The sequence below is a fragment of the Triticum aestivum genome, chromosome 4D, assembly GCF_018294505.1.
Source record: "Triticum aestivum cultivar Chinese Spring chromosome 4D, IWGSC CS RefSeq v2.1, whole genome shotgun sequence".
NCBI lineage: Eukaryota > Viridiplantae > Streptophyta > Magnoliopsida > Poales > Poaceae > Triticum > Triticum aestivum.
The window spans coordinates 501,349,426-501,361,535 of NC_057805.1; the positions used below are offsets into that span (position 1 = coordinate 501,349,426).

The 12,110-nt window shown below is 44.2% G+C and overlaps 1 pseudogene; it reads left to right on the top strand.

Moving 5' to 3' along the window:
- The first annotated feature begins 4,592 nt into the window (after nt 1-4,592).
- On the top strand, nt 4,593-9,748 carry LOC123097161 (uncharacterized; annotated as a pseudogene).
- The last annotated feature ends 2,362 nt before the right edge of the window (nt 9,749-12,110 follow it).

The window sequence follows — 12,110 nt, forward strand, 5'->3', positions numbered from 1 at the left end:
GTCCAGTACTGAGCCAGAACCGCTGGCAGAATCACTGGGGACTTCTACTGTAGGAGCAAGGGAGGAAGTAGCTCTTGTGCGTTCTGTTTCAGCAATGTTCTTCTCGTCACTCAAAGTTGAAACAAGATGGACCTTATCTTCCGGCAGCGAAGAAGAACGTTGTCCAGTGACATTGTTTGATTTTTGTGCAGGCTGGGATACAGTGAGGCTCTTTGTGTTGGTTGAAGAGTTGTTGTGAGCGCTGTCAGAACCGCTGGACCGTGCAGTAGTTGGTGACGTTTTCCCAACGTGATAAACAGGTGCTCCAAGTGTATCTGTTGAGATTGGATCAGTCAGTAATTGTTTGTCAACCGCAGAGTGCGAGGCTGATGTTTCTGTTGCAGTAGGTTTTGCTGTTTCCTCCAAGAGTTTTTCCAGTGGGCTTGTCAGAGAGTTGTGGTCTGCAGATCCTCCAGCAGAATTTTGGGTTTCAATCGGTACAGAACACTCAGATGAATTTTCACCTGTCATTATAATTGCCCCGCTCTCCAGCATCTCGGTTGTTGACACGAAGGGCTCATGAACCTGCAAGCCATCAAGGCAGTTGTGCAGATGGTTATGCACTTTGTCCAGATGAATCTTGGCTTGTTCATCAATGTCCTCTTTGTTGTGGTCGATCCTGTTCACTTCCAGTAGCAACTTAATATGGGTTGATGATTTTAGGCGTGAAGATAGACAAATTTGGGACTTCTCTTTGTCGTACGGATTCTGGGATTCTGGGTCAGGGGTATCGCAGCAACCCTTTAATTTTTCCAGGGAGTATGATGTGGCGTGAAGGACACTGGTCGAGCCACTGCTGGAAGAACATTGACTGCTTGTCGTGCTAGAACTTGGAAGCGTAGAATATGTTGAAGGGCGTGATGAAAAAGTTTCTTTTTCATTTGAGTTGTCCTGTTGCAAGTTACAATAAACGCCCTGGTCTCTGGTCTTGGTTTCTTTTGCACTAAGATCCCTACCAAGTGAAAGGAGCTTCTCCAATTTCTGCTCGAGAACTGGTTGAAACCGCGAGAAAAGTTCTATGTACATTTCATTGATAACTTTGGCAATTTTCATCTTGGCCTGGAATTGAAAGAAAAACCATCAGATATTATTAACACCGAGAATGAAAAGAAGTTATTAATACCGAAAATGAAAAATATCTTGTGAACTACTGTACGTTGTGTCAATAGTTGCAGAAAGGGAATGGAATAATGTGCACAGAAGGACACATGGTGTGCTGCGGGAAGCGCAGCTAACAAAGTCGATGAATCATGGTGAACGCATTCCTTGAAAGAGCACACTCGACGTACCTTACGAAGCATGGTTGATCTACCGTCGTAGGGAAGCAGTGCTATATTTAACACAAAGGCACATCTAACGTACTATAGGAAGCACTTCTATATTTAACATAAAGGCACAGTTAACCTACTATAGGAAGCACTTGTAGTTTTAACACAAAAAGCATAGATGACGTACTATAGGGAGCACTTCTATATTTAACACAAAGGCACAGTTAACGTTCTATAGGAAGCACCTGTAGTTTTAACACAAAAGCACAGGTAACGTACTATAGGGAGCACTTCTATATTTAACGCAAAGGCACAACTAACGTATTATAGGAAGCACTTCTAGTTTTAACACAAAAGCACAACTAACGTACTATAGGAAGCACTGTTAGTTTTAACGCAAAGGCACGGCTAACGTATTATAGGAAGCACTTCTAGTTTTAACACAAAAGCACAGCTAACCTACTATAGGAGGCACTTGTGCATCTAACACAAATGCATAGTTAACGTACTATAGGAAGCACTTTCATATTTAACACAAAAGCAGGGCTAACGTATTATAGGAAGCAGTTCTGGTTTTAACACAAAAGCACAGGTAACGTCCTATAGGAAGCACTTATGGTTTTAACACAAAGGCACATCTAAGGTACTATAGGAAGCACTTTTATATTTAACACAAAAGCATAGCTAAGGTACTATAGGAAGCACTTTTATATTTAACACAAAAGCGCAGCTAACATACTATAGGAAGCACTTTTAGTTTTAACACAAAAGCACAGCTAACGTACTATAGGAAGCACTTCTGGTTTTAACACAAAAGCACAACTAACGTCCTATATGAAGCACTTCTAGTTTTAACACAAAAGCACAGCTAACGTACTATAGCAAACTGTTTGGATGAACACAATAGGACATGTATCTGTTTCGTAAAAACTTAGGGAACATCATTTCAAACATAAAATCAGGTGCAGAAGCTGGAAATCACTTACGGAACAAAGTTTTTCTTGAGGCACAAATTCTTCTATGTAGGCTTCTAGTCTAGGACTCATTTGGAAAAATGGCGCCTGAAAGCCAGGTGGTGGTTGGAAAGGCGTGCGCCTAATGTCTTTCAGCTGCCATGTGGAAGGAAAGAATTACAGTCAAGTCAAATTAATACATGGCAGCTAAGTCATTATGTTGAGTCGAAAACTTCGCCAAAGGAAAATGATGAAAAGTTGACTCACCGTGTGTTTCCCAAAAATTCCGTCCTCTGTTGACAGGCTGTCTATGTTAGCATAATTCTTAATGGCCTCTGTGTCCCACATGACAAGTCTTGCAGGAGTGTCAGGTTCCAGGTCCATAATCTTCGTATCCAGGTACTCAAAATACGTTATCTGCAAGTGGGGAAGAGGTAAAAATTAATCATGTTCTTGTAGCTGCTTGTGGGTATAAAGAAGTGTACAAGTTAGTGAACGAACCACTGGAATCAGGAGGCAGCCACACAGGGCGCCTGCGAATCCTTTGTCCTTGAAGGTCTGGAGTGATGTCACCAGTTTCTCTGTGACAGCATTGGACCAATCATATGATGATATGTTACTTGCTGGTCCTTCTAGAGCGGCTAAATAGTCGGGGCTAACGCAATCATATGTCGTTGGGCATAGAAATACCGCTGTTGCAAACATCACGAAAACCCGTTGAAACACTTCTCCTCTCAGCTCTAGGGTTATGAGATCAGTTAACTCTCTGATGTTTGGAGCATGCCCAGCACACCGAGTTTCAGACTTAACCTGACATCTGAAAGCTTCTGAGCATTTTCTAGGGATAATCTGCCCGCCCAGTGGAATTCCTAAGATCCGGTGCACGGTGTACGAGTTGATAAGGAATCTGTATCCACTAGAAGTATGAAACACCTGGAAGGGCAATCAAAATAGCGGACAAGCCAGCGAACGAAACACCTTGGAAGCTCGTGACAACACAGATCTAGAAGGTATCCAAAACCAATATCTCTGACAAGCTGCTTTTGTGGTTCTGTTAGCTTTTCACAGACAGTAATGAATTTCTGGAAGCTAAGTTTTGTGCTGAACTCTTCTTCGTATTCACCCATTGCAGCAGCTCTGTGGACAAAGATAAGAAATGACCTTTAGCAAATGTATTGTTGAACCACATGCTTTTCTGGCAGAAGCTTACATATAAACGCCGAGTCAGCAAAACAGAGACAAATATTTAAGCCGTGATTAAAAATGCAGCTAGAATGAGAGGCATTGATTTCCAAAGAAATTTCAACGACACACGCGAGATGCATGATAAAAAACACCTACTTCGAGGCAGCAAGCTGCTTCTTTGTCCTGTACTCCTCAACAAGCTTTTTGTGCGCTGCACGTTTTAACTCGATCCTTAGTCTCTCTGTCTCTAGTTGGTCATGAACCATGAAATCTTGGGTGACAATCTCCGTGCCATCGACAGACTGAGACTGAGTCTCCGACAGCTGTGGGGTGGAGTCCATCTCATCGAACTCTACATAAGAGGTCATGAGACGTCATCGTTACCAGGTCAGCTATGTAAGACAGTTGTTAGCAGTCCATGTGAGACCATCATCAACAGGTTGGTTAGCTAAGACGGGTTCTAACTCTGAGTTAGTAACTGCTTTGCAAAAACGGACGTAAATCCTTTGGATCTCTGCTATAGATTGCGGATCTATACAAATAATTTGACCTGTCTCTAGTTGGTTAGCTAAGACGAGTGCTTAAGTTTTGCATGGCTGGAGATATAACTCAAGTTAGCAAAACCACGGCGCAAGCATGCAGTTGGCATGATTAAAGTGAGGTTAGCTGAGTCCTAATTTTAAATCCATAACCCCTCTGCTGTTAAGACGGCGCAACAGTTTGAGCACGGACCAGCTGAAGATAATTGGATCCGGAACCGATATTCAAATCGCGCCCCACCTGCTGTGTTGCGCACATGCGGTGTGTACGCAGCCCGCGGAATTGCTAGCACCGGTAATTTTTTTGTTCAAACGTTGAATCGGTGGCATAATCATGGTGAGGATGCAATGGATTACCTGAACAGGAGATCCACGGCGAGTGAGATGAAGGAGACCGATAATTTTTCAGTGACGAGCGAACTCTGCGGAGGGATCAGGATTGGCTTTCCTTTGGAGAGCTCGCCTGTCGCCACCGATGCTAGATGGAGAGAGATCTGGAACTCATCTGCGGACGACCCCACAAGTTAGTCAAATACTTGGAGGAACTATTTGAGAGCCCACATGTCAGTATGAGTTTGAAGTCCACCTACCACATTTTCTCACCTCAGATGGAGGTACTCCTCGTAGGACTCATATAAGGCCGACCCCACAAGTTAGTGAGAGACTTAGAGGAATTAGTAACTGAGAGCCCACTTGTCAGTGTCGTCGACGGTCAAGTGAAGTCGACCTACCACATCTCGTCACGCCCAAGAAACATGCCCATCTCTCATGCGTCGCAAAACTCACCCCACCTATCAGGTTATTCTTCTCCTGCACGCAAAAAAACGAAGTAGCCTCTCTCTTTCTTTCTCTCTCTCTCCCTCTCTCTTTCTCTTCTCTCTCTCTCCGAGATTCAAAATCATTGAAGGGGATCACTGACAAACTGCAGGGAAGCAGATCCCCCCACAATTTAGAAAGGTGTGATTTTCGAACAATCAGCGCATAAGATTCGGCAATCAAAGGTTAGTAAAAAATTTATCAACGCACCTTTTGCGTGGCGATTCCTGATACACGAGATTCAATTCGTTGATGAATTTGTTGTGGTCGGGATTCATAGAATAAAACTGTTTAGTTTTACACTGTAGCTTTGATTTGAGTTTGTTTTTGTTTTGTATCCTCTCGTCCTTGTAATAGGAGGTTGTTACTTTTGTTAGGTTTCATGGTTATCTTTGTGTTACGTGTTGCACAAGCAAATTAGCATCAGAGGATCTCACTTTGGTTGAGGTTGTAGTTTAATTAAAAATTAATATATGTATATATTTATATATGTTAATTATATAGAACTAAAAATATATCTCTGTTGATATCAACTTCGAAAAGTTTCAACATTGATATTGCAGGTTTATAACCTTTATATTTATTACGTCTCTTTTTCGGGCAGATGTTCAGGAGTGCGTCATCTGGTCAGGACAACAGGGACGGTCGGTCTTTGAACGACATCGGCAAGGATTATGGGAGGCACGTAATAGTAAGGCAGTTGAACATTAGTGTTTGGTCTTTTATTTCTGGGACGTTTGCTGTCAAGGTGTCACCACTGAGAACACCAAATAGTAGATCATTAACAACAACAAAAATGATTTATATATCCTGGATGAATGCTGTAATATCTGTTTATCCTGTGCATCTACTCTGCAGTTGAGTATCGAGAGGTGGAAGAAAAAAATTACTACAAAACGAGAAGAAGATCAAGGATGCAGATGCTGTCAAACACGCACATGCCATGCGGGCTGGAATAATTGGAGTCAAGAGTGAGATACAAGTTCTTGGCAAACGTCCCAACCAGGAGCATGGTGTGCAACAGACACCTGCCAAGAGGAGCATTCTAAGCAGCAGAGACTCCACTAAGCAGATTGTGCAGGTAACGACGAAAACTTCAAACGCTGGTTTTAACGTACGTGGAAGTTTTAGTCGCACGTGCCTCTAATTATTTTTTGGTTTGAAGACACAGATGCCCACAAAGGCGCAGAGCGGGTGTTGTGACGGCCCAGCGTTTGTAGGCGTTCATAATGAAGAGGTACAGGGTAACAGAATTTCCTTTGATGCAAGTAGAAGGATCATTGGCAACAAAAGCATTGGTGTTCAAGGATTCGGTACAGTTTGCACAAGCAAGAAGAGCCCAACGACAAAATCAAACATAGGAGCAATAAGCTCTACCATACAGCAGCATCAGAAATCAATACATGTGACAGCATATACGAACGTGCAACAACATTTAAAGCAAATGTATATTTTTTGTGAGCAATTTTTTCTTTGTTTTCGTCTGGTATATTTAAATTGCAGTATCTTCCACACGCAGGTGTACGAGGAAGGAAGCAAGTATCGCGGTAGTCCACGGATCGATGAAAACATAAGGCAAGGTCCTTTGAAAGGATCACCTGTGGCGTTCAACATGAGGGGTCCTTCCAAAGGATCTCCGATGGCATTCAAAATCGTCAGCGAAATCACCAATGCACGGAGGTTGTCGCCAAGATTTGCTGGACAAGAGAGGCATGGGAAAACAAAGGTGACGTCGGAACTATGCTTTTTCAATTCAACACACAAACAGTTTTATGGGAGAACAGGGTAAAGTGCAAAACAGGAGGACGGCTGTCCGTCTTGTACGGCTGTATGTGCAGTTGTTCTTTTATATAGGATGTTGTTGTGCCTCTCCGGTTGTATGGTGTAAACAGAAGCACATCTGTGCCTCTTTGTGCAGATGTGTGTGTAGCATGGTCACATTCGTGCTGCTGGGTGTAATGTGAACAGTGCCTCTGGTGTACCGCTTATACTCGGTGAAGAGGCACGGGTCTGGTTTTGGTATACCAGATGAGCCCTGATGAGTCATATAAATCTTTTGTTTAGAAATTAAAAAAATGCATATGCTGCTCTGGACATCTAATTCTGTTTCTTGCCATGTGTTCAGGATTTGGCGGAGGGGATAACAGATGAGGGAAAGAAATATCATAGTTCTCCATCCATTTCGAAGGAAACGCAACGTTCACAGCAGCAAGTAGCGTACAGCGCCAGCACGGATTGCATGGTAGAAGCAGCACAGTCCCTTGGTTGCACGAGTGCCGGAGAAACAGGGAGCAGCATTGCACAATGCAACATTGGAGAGGCAGACTCATTTATGGATTTGACCGTGCCATGCAGAAACGACGCTGCTGCGTGTGACAAACAACAGAGCAGCAGCAGCTCCGCTGTAAGTGGACCTGTGGCTGGCGATGAGACTGATGTCGTCAGAAGTGAATGCGATCAGACGAACGAAGACACGGTAGACAGAATCATCATGGCGCCGCCGACCATTGTAGAGAAAGAAATGGACGACATGTTTAAAGAAGGCATATACCCAACGATTCAGGAGGTCACCGAAGCGCTCGAACCAGAGGGTGGTATGGTATTCGGATCATTGGATGAGTGCTTTTTGTTTTTCTGCAGATATGCTAGAAAGGTTGGCTTTGCTGCCAAGCGATCAACGAGCAGAAGATCGACATATGATCAGCAGCTTGACAAGCAGGTGTTTCAGTGCACCAAGGAAGGGCAGAATAAAACAACTGAGAGACATGTTAAGGAGAGAAGGAGCAACTGCTTGATCCGGACAAGCTGCCCAGTCCAAATAACAGCCAAGAGGGATACAGATAGGAGGAAATGGTATCTGAAGAACGTGCGTCTAGAGCACAACCACCAGCTTCACCCATCTGATTGGATGCTGAAGTTCATGAGATGCTATAAGAAGATGACACCTCAGGAGAAATTCTTTATACAAGTGCTGCAGAAGGCGAGGTTAGAACCAAGGAAGGTTATGCAGATTTTTACTGCCATGGGGAAACCGAGGCGAGAAATTATGTTCGACACGATTGACATAAGCAACATTGCATGCCGGGACAGGGCTGGAGAGCGCGGCACTGATATCGCAGACACCATGAAACTGTTTGCTGATATGCAGAGGCGGAGGCCGGGATTCCACCATGTGGAAGAGACAGAGAACAATGTAGTGCGCAGCCTGTTCTGGACAGACTCCTTGTGTAAGATGAATTATGATCTATATGGAGATTTCGTGTCTTTTGACACGACATTCTCTACGAATATATATGGCTTGCCATTTGCACCAATTATAGGTGTCGACAACCACGGGTCGACCGTCCTGTTTGGAGTAGGCCTTTTGAAGGATGAGAAAATAGGGTCATTCAAGTGGCTCCTAAGCACGTTTGTCGAGGCAATGGGAGGTAAAGAGCCGAAATACATAATAACAGACCAGGACCAGGCGATGAAGACTGCAATAAAGGAAGCTCTTCCGAGAACGAGGCACAGGTTCTGCTGGTGGCATATTAGGAAGAACCTGAAGGAAAATAACGCAGCAGTGTTTGCGCAGCACCCAGGGATGTCTGATGATATATTTCGAATCGTCAAAAACTCACTAGATCAAGACGAGTTTGAGCGTGCCTGGAAAGCAGCAATTTCTCTGCACAAGGCGGAAGGCAACAAACACCTGAACACGCTATGGGAACTCCGAAATTTTTGGGTGCCGGCCTACTTCAAGGACTGTTTCTATCCTTTCTCGTCAACAACCACTCGCAGTGAGAGCACGAATTCGATGTGGAAGAATTACGTCGACCACAAGGACACTATAAAAAGGTTTGTTAATGCGTATCACATGATTCAGCAAAATTGCCTCGCCACGCTTGACAAGAAAAGACACCGAACATAAGAGAAGGCGCCATCACTAGAGACGGGTTTTCCGATTGAAAGACAAGCAAGTCAAGTATACACGAATGAAATTTTCAGGAAATTCCAGCTGGAGCTACGGAACCGGACTTACTTCAAGTGCTCTGACCTGGCAAAGGGGAGGCAGTATTTTTTTAAAAAGATTATTGAGCCTGGAGAAAAAGTGTGGAAACCATATCCGGGCGAGGAATTTGACAGGTCTGAGTTCAGGGTAGATGTGGATGAGCAAAAAGAAATATACAGTTGCAGCTGCAAGAAAATGAGTAGGGATGGCATTCAGTGCTGCCATGTGCTTAAGGTGATGGACCAAACAGGCATGATCGATCAACTTCCAAAATCCTTTGTCATCCCCAGATGGACCAGGAATCTATCAGAGAGTCTGAAAGTTCTGTCTACAAGTCAAGGTGATAGCATGACCGTACAAGACGATGAAACTATGAGATTCGGCCTCGCTTACGCTGAGTTGTCGGATATCTGTTCAAATGCTTGCAGAAAAGAGAAGGCATACCGTGTGCTGCGTGAGTGTACGGTAGATATGAAAATAAAAGTCATGGCGGCACTTGCCGAGGAACCAGACACAGGCATTCTTGCCGAAACTCTCAAGAACCCTCCCATGAGTGGCTCAAAGGGCACAAAAAAAGGAGATCGAATCAAAGCTGGTTCTGAGAAGAAAGGAAAAGGCAACAATGCCGCATCCAAGTGCGGCCGTTGTAGAGTAAAGGGTCACAGGAAAACAAACTGCCCGGATAACCCAGAAGTCCAGGAGAGGATGAGGATTGAAGAGGAGAAGAGGAAATCGCAGCAGGAGAAGAGGGCAAGGTCAATGAAATGGCCGACAACACCATCGAGGACATCAAACGGCTCAGGACAATGCACTCCAAGCCTAGGAGGAAGACGTCAGACGCCAGCAACTCCAACGACCCCACTGACAGCACAAAGCATTTACCAAAGTCTTGCATCTACGCCAGAATCGAACATCACACAAGCCAGGCACACAGAATGCGTGCAGGGAAGCCCGTGACAAGGCACGGAATCTGCGCAGTCCATTTTCAGAAAGGAAAGGTCTGAGTGGAGACTTTTTGGTACCGGAGAACAGTACGAATAGAAAAATTAAAAGGTAATAATGCAGCTTAAACAGGACGTAAGCAAAAAACAGTGATGACCGCAATCTTTCGCTTTGTTTTTATGTATGAATATTAATTTTACAGGTAAATAGGTTGAATAGCTACGCAGAAGGGTGGGGTTGCACAAGGGTCGAGAAGGAAGAATGGATCGCTAAACATTCAAAAACAAGGCCGCACGTGGAGCGATGAAATAGCAAGCAATTGGTGGGGAGGGCGGGCGGTTGTCGATTGTTTATTTTATTGTGTTGTGGTTATAAGAACGGCTTGTAAGTTAATTTGCTGCAGTTATAGAAACAAAACAAATTTAAATAAGAACGCCTTTTGCTTCTTTATGTATTTTTTACTCGGCAGACAAAAATATCAGAGGCACAGGTTTCCTTGTTATTTTCCGCAGCCGCGTCGGTTTCTGAACGTGGATGTTGTAAGCATACAAGCATGCTTCTCTACTGTGTGACAAAGAGATAAAAATAACCTAAGGGCACAGGCAGCCACGGCCATGCCACCGGTGAGTGTTCAACCGTGACTCTCACGGTTGCATGGTCACGCCCGCCGTTATGGAACGAAAACGTTTTTAAGCACAGAATCTGGGTCGTGCTTCTGGGGCTGCATAACCGTGGCTTTTGTGGTAACTGTGCCTCGCCTGTTATAACGCATGTTCTTCTGTTATGAATGCATGATTGTAAGTAATTCAAATAACCGTGTGCTTGCGATGCGTGTCCAACCGTGCCTCATGTGCCTTCACGCCGTGCTTCTGTCATGCAAAGATTTCAAACCGAATGGGTCACGGTTGTGTTTGTTTTTCTATTTCACAAATGGATATTGTGCCTGGCAGTAGGTTCACGGCGTTTGCTATGAGAGAATCACGTCTTTACATGCTACTAAAGCACGTGGAATCACGACCGTGCCTGTGTGTGGCATGTAGAACAGTGCTTTACAATGCCGAAGGCAGGACCGTGTGTCTCGTTCTTGAAAAGCCGTGGTTCTGCCATCACTTCATTCACTTGGTTTTGTCCGCGTTTTAGCAGAATCATCTGCAAAGCAGAGCACGGCCTTGAATCTTCTCGTGACTTAATTGTCAACGTGCCCGTGGAAAATTTTGCCGCTTGCAGAGGGAAGATGGTTGTAGAATCGTGCTTCCGGCGTGGAACAGATTCACAAAGACAGGCACGCTTTGTGAATGTGTGCGGTAAATAATTAAATCACGGAGGGGCACGCACGTGCCTGGTCTGCAAGTACAACAGTGCATCTCGTACCATCAAAGCCGTGACTCTATTTGATGTTTCAAGCAGCCACCTAGCATTGACTTGTTACTACTTTTGAGTTTTCAGTGACCCAGTCGATCTGTCATGATCAGGACTTCTAACTACTGTGTGTGTTCTACTATAAGTTTGAGTCTAATGTTGTATGCGTGTTGCTAAGTTCCATTATTAGTTAATACCATCGATTGTTTACTATTACCAACTTAGTTTATCTCTTGTAGTCCACTTTTTATGCATCTCTCTATATGCGTGCGCATGTATAATCTGATTCATTTCTGATGATGTTAATTAATGTGCCTCCTCGTGCCTCTTGTACCTGTAAGACTGTGCGTTTGTTATCACTGCACGGCACTTCCTCTGTGTATGTCCATGACCCTGTGGTGAACGTTTGGGTGGAAACATGCTGCACAGCCTAGAACATAGCGTCCTGTAGAACCACGACAGTGCTATTTCTGCAAATCGAGACGTGCTTGTGCTTTGTTTAAAACCGTGCCCGTGCTTCACTGTGAAACAATGAAATACAGATAGCCACGAACGTCCACGCCTTTTATATCAAAATAATATATGTAACATCAAGAAAGATGTGTGACGCAACTCAATACGGAACTATGTCCGTAGGGAGTTCACGTCCGTGCTTTTCTATTCAAGGAAATAAGATTTTAAAAATAGCGTCCCTCACATAGGCCATTGGGTGCCTCTGTGGGCTAAATGCCCGTGCGTGTCCGTCTGATAGAGTCACAGGCTACCACCGACCATGCTTTTGAGCGCTTCATGCCCGTGCCTGTGACCCGAAACACTTAAACAAAAAAAGGTAGGAATGTCCACGCCTTCATGTGTGCACAAGACATGACTCTAGTTGGTACAAAGAACCTTGGTTGCAGAGACTTCACGCCCGTGCTTTTAAAAATAGCGCCTCTCGAATCGGCCATTATGTTAATGTTCACATTTGTACCCATAAACTTGACCCAGGAAACCAAAACATGTTTGTTATCAAAGTTAC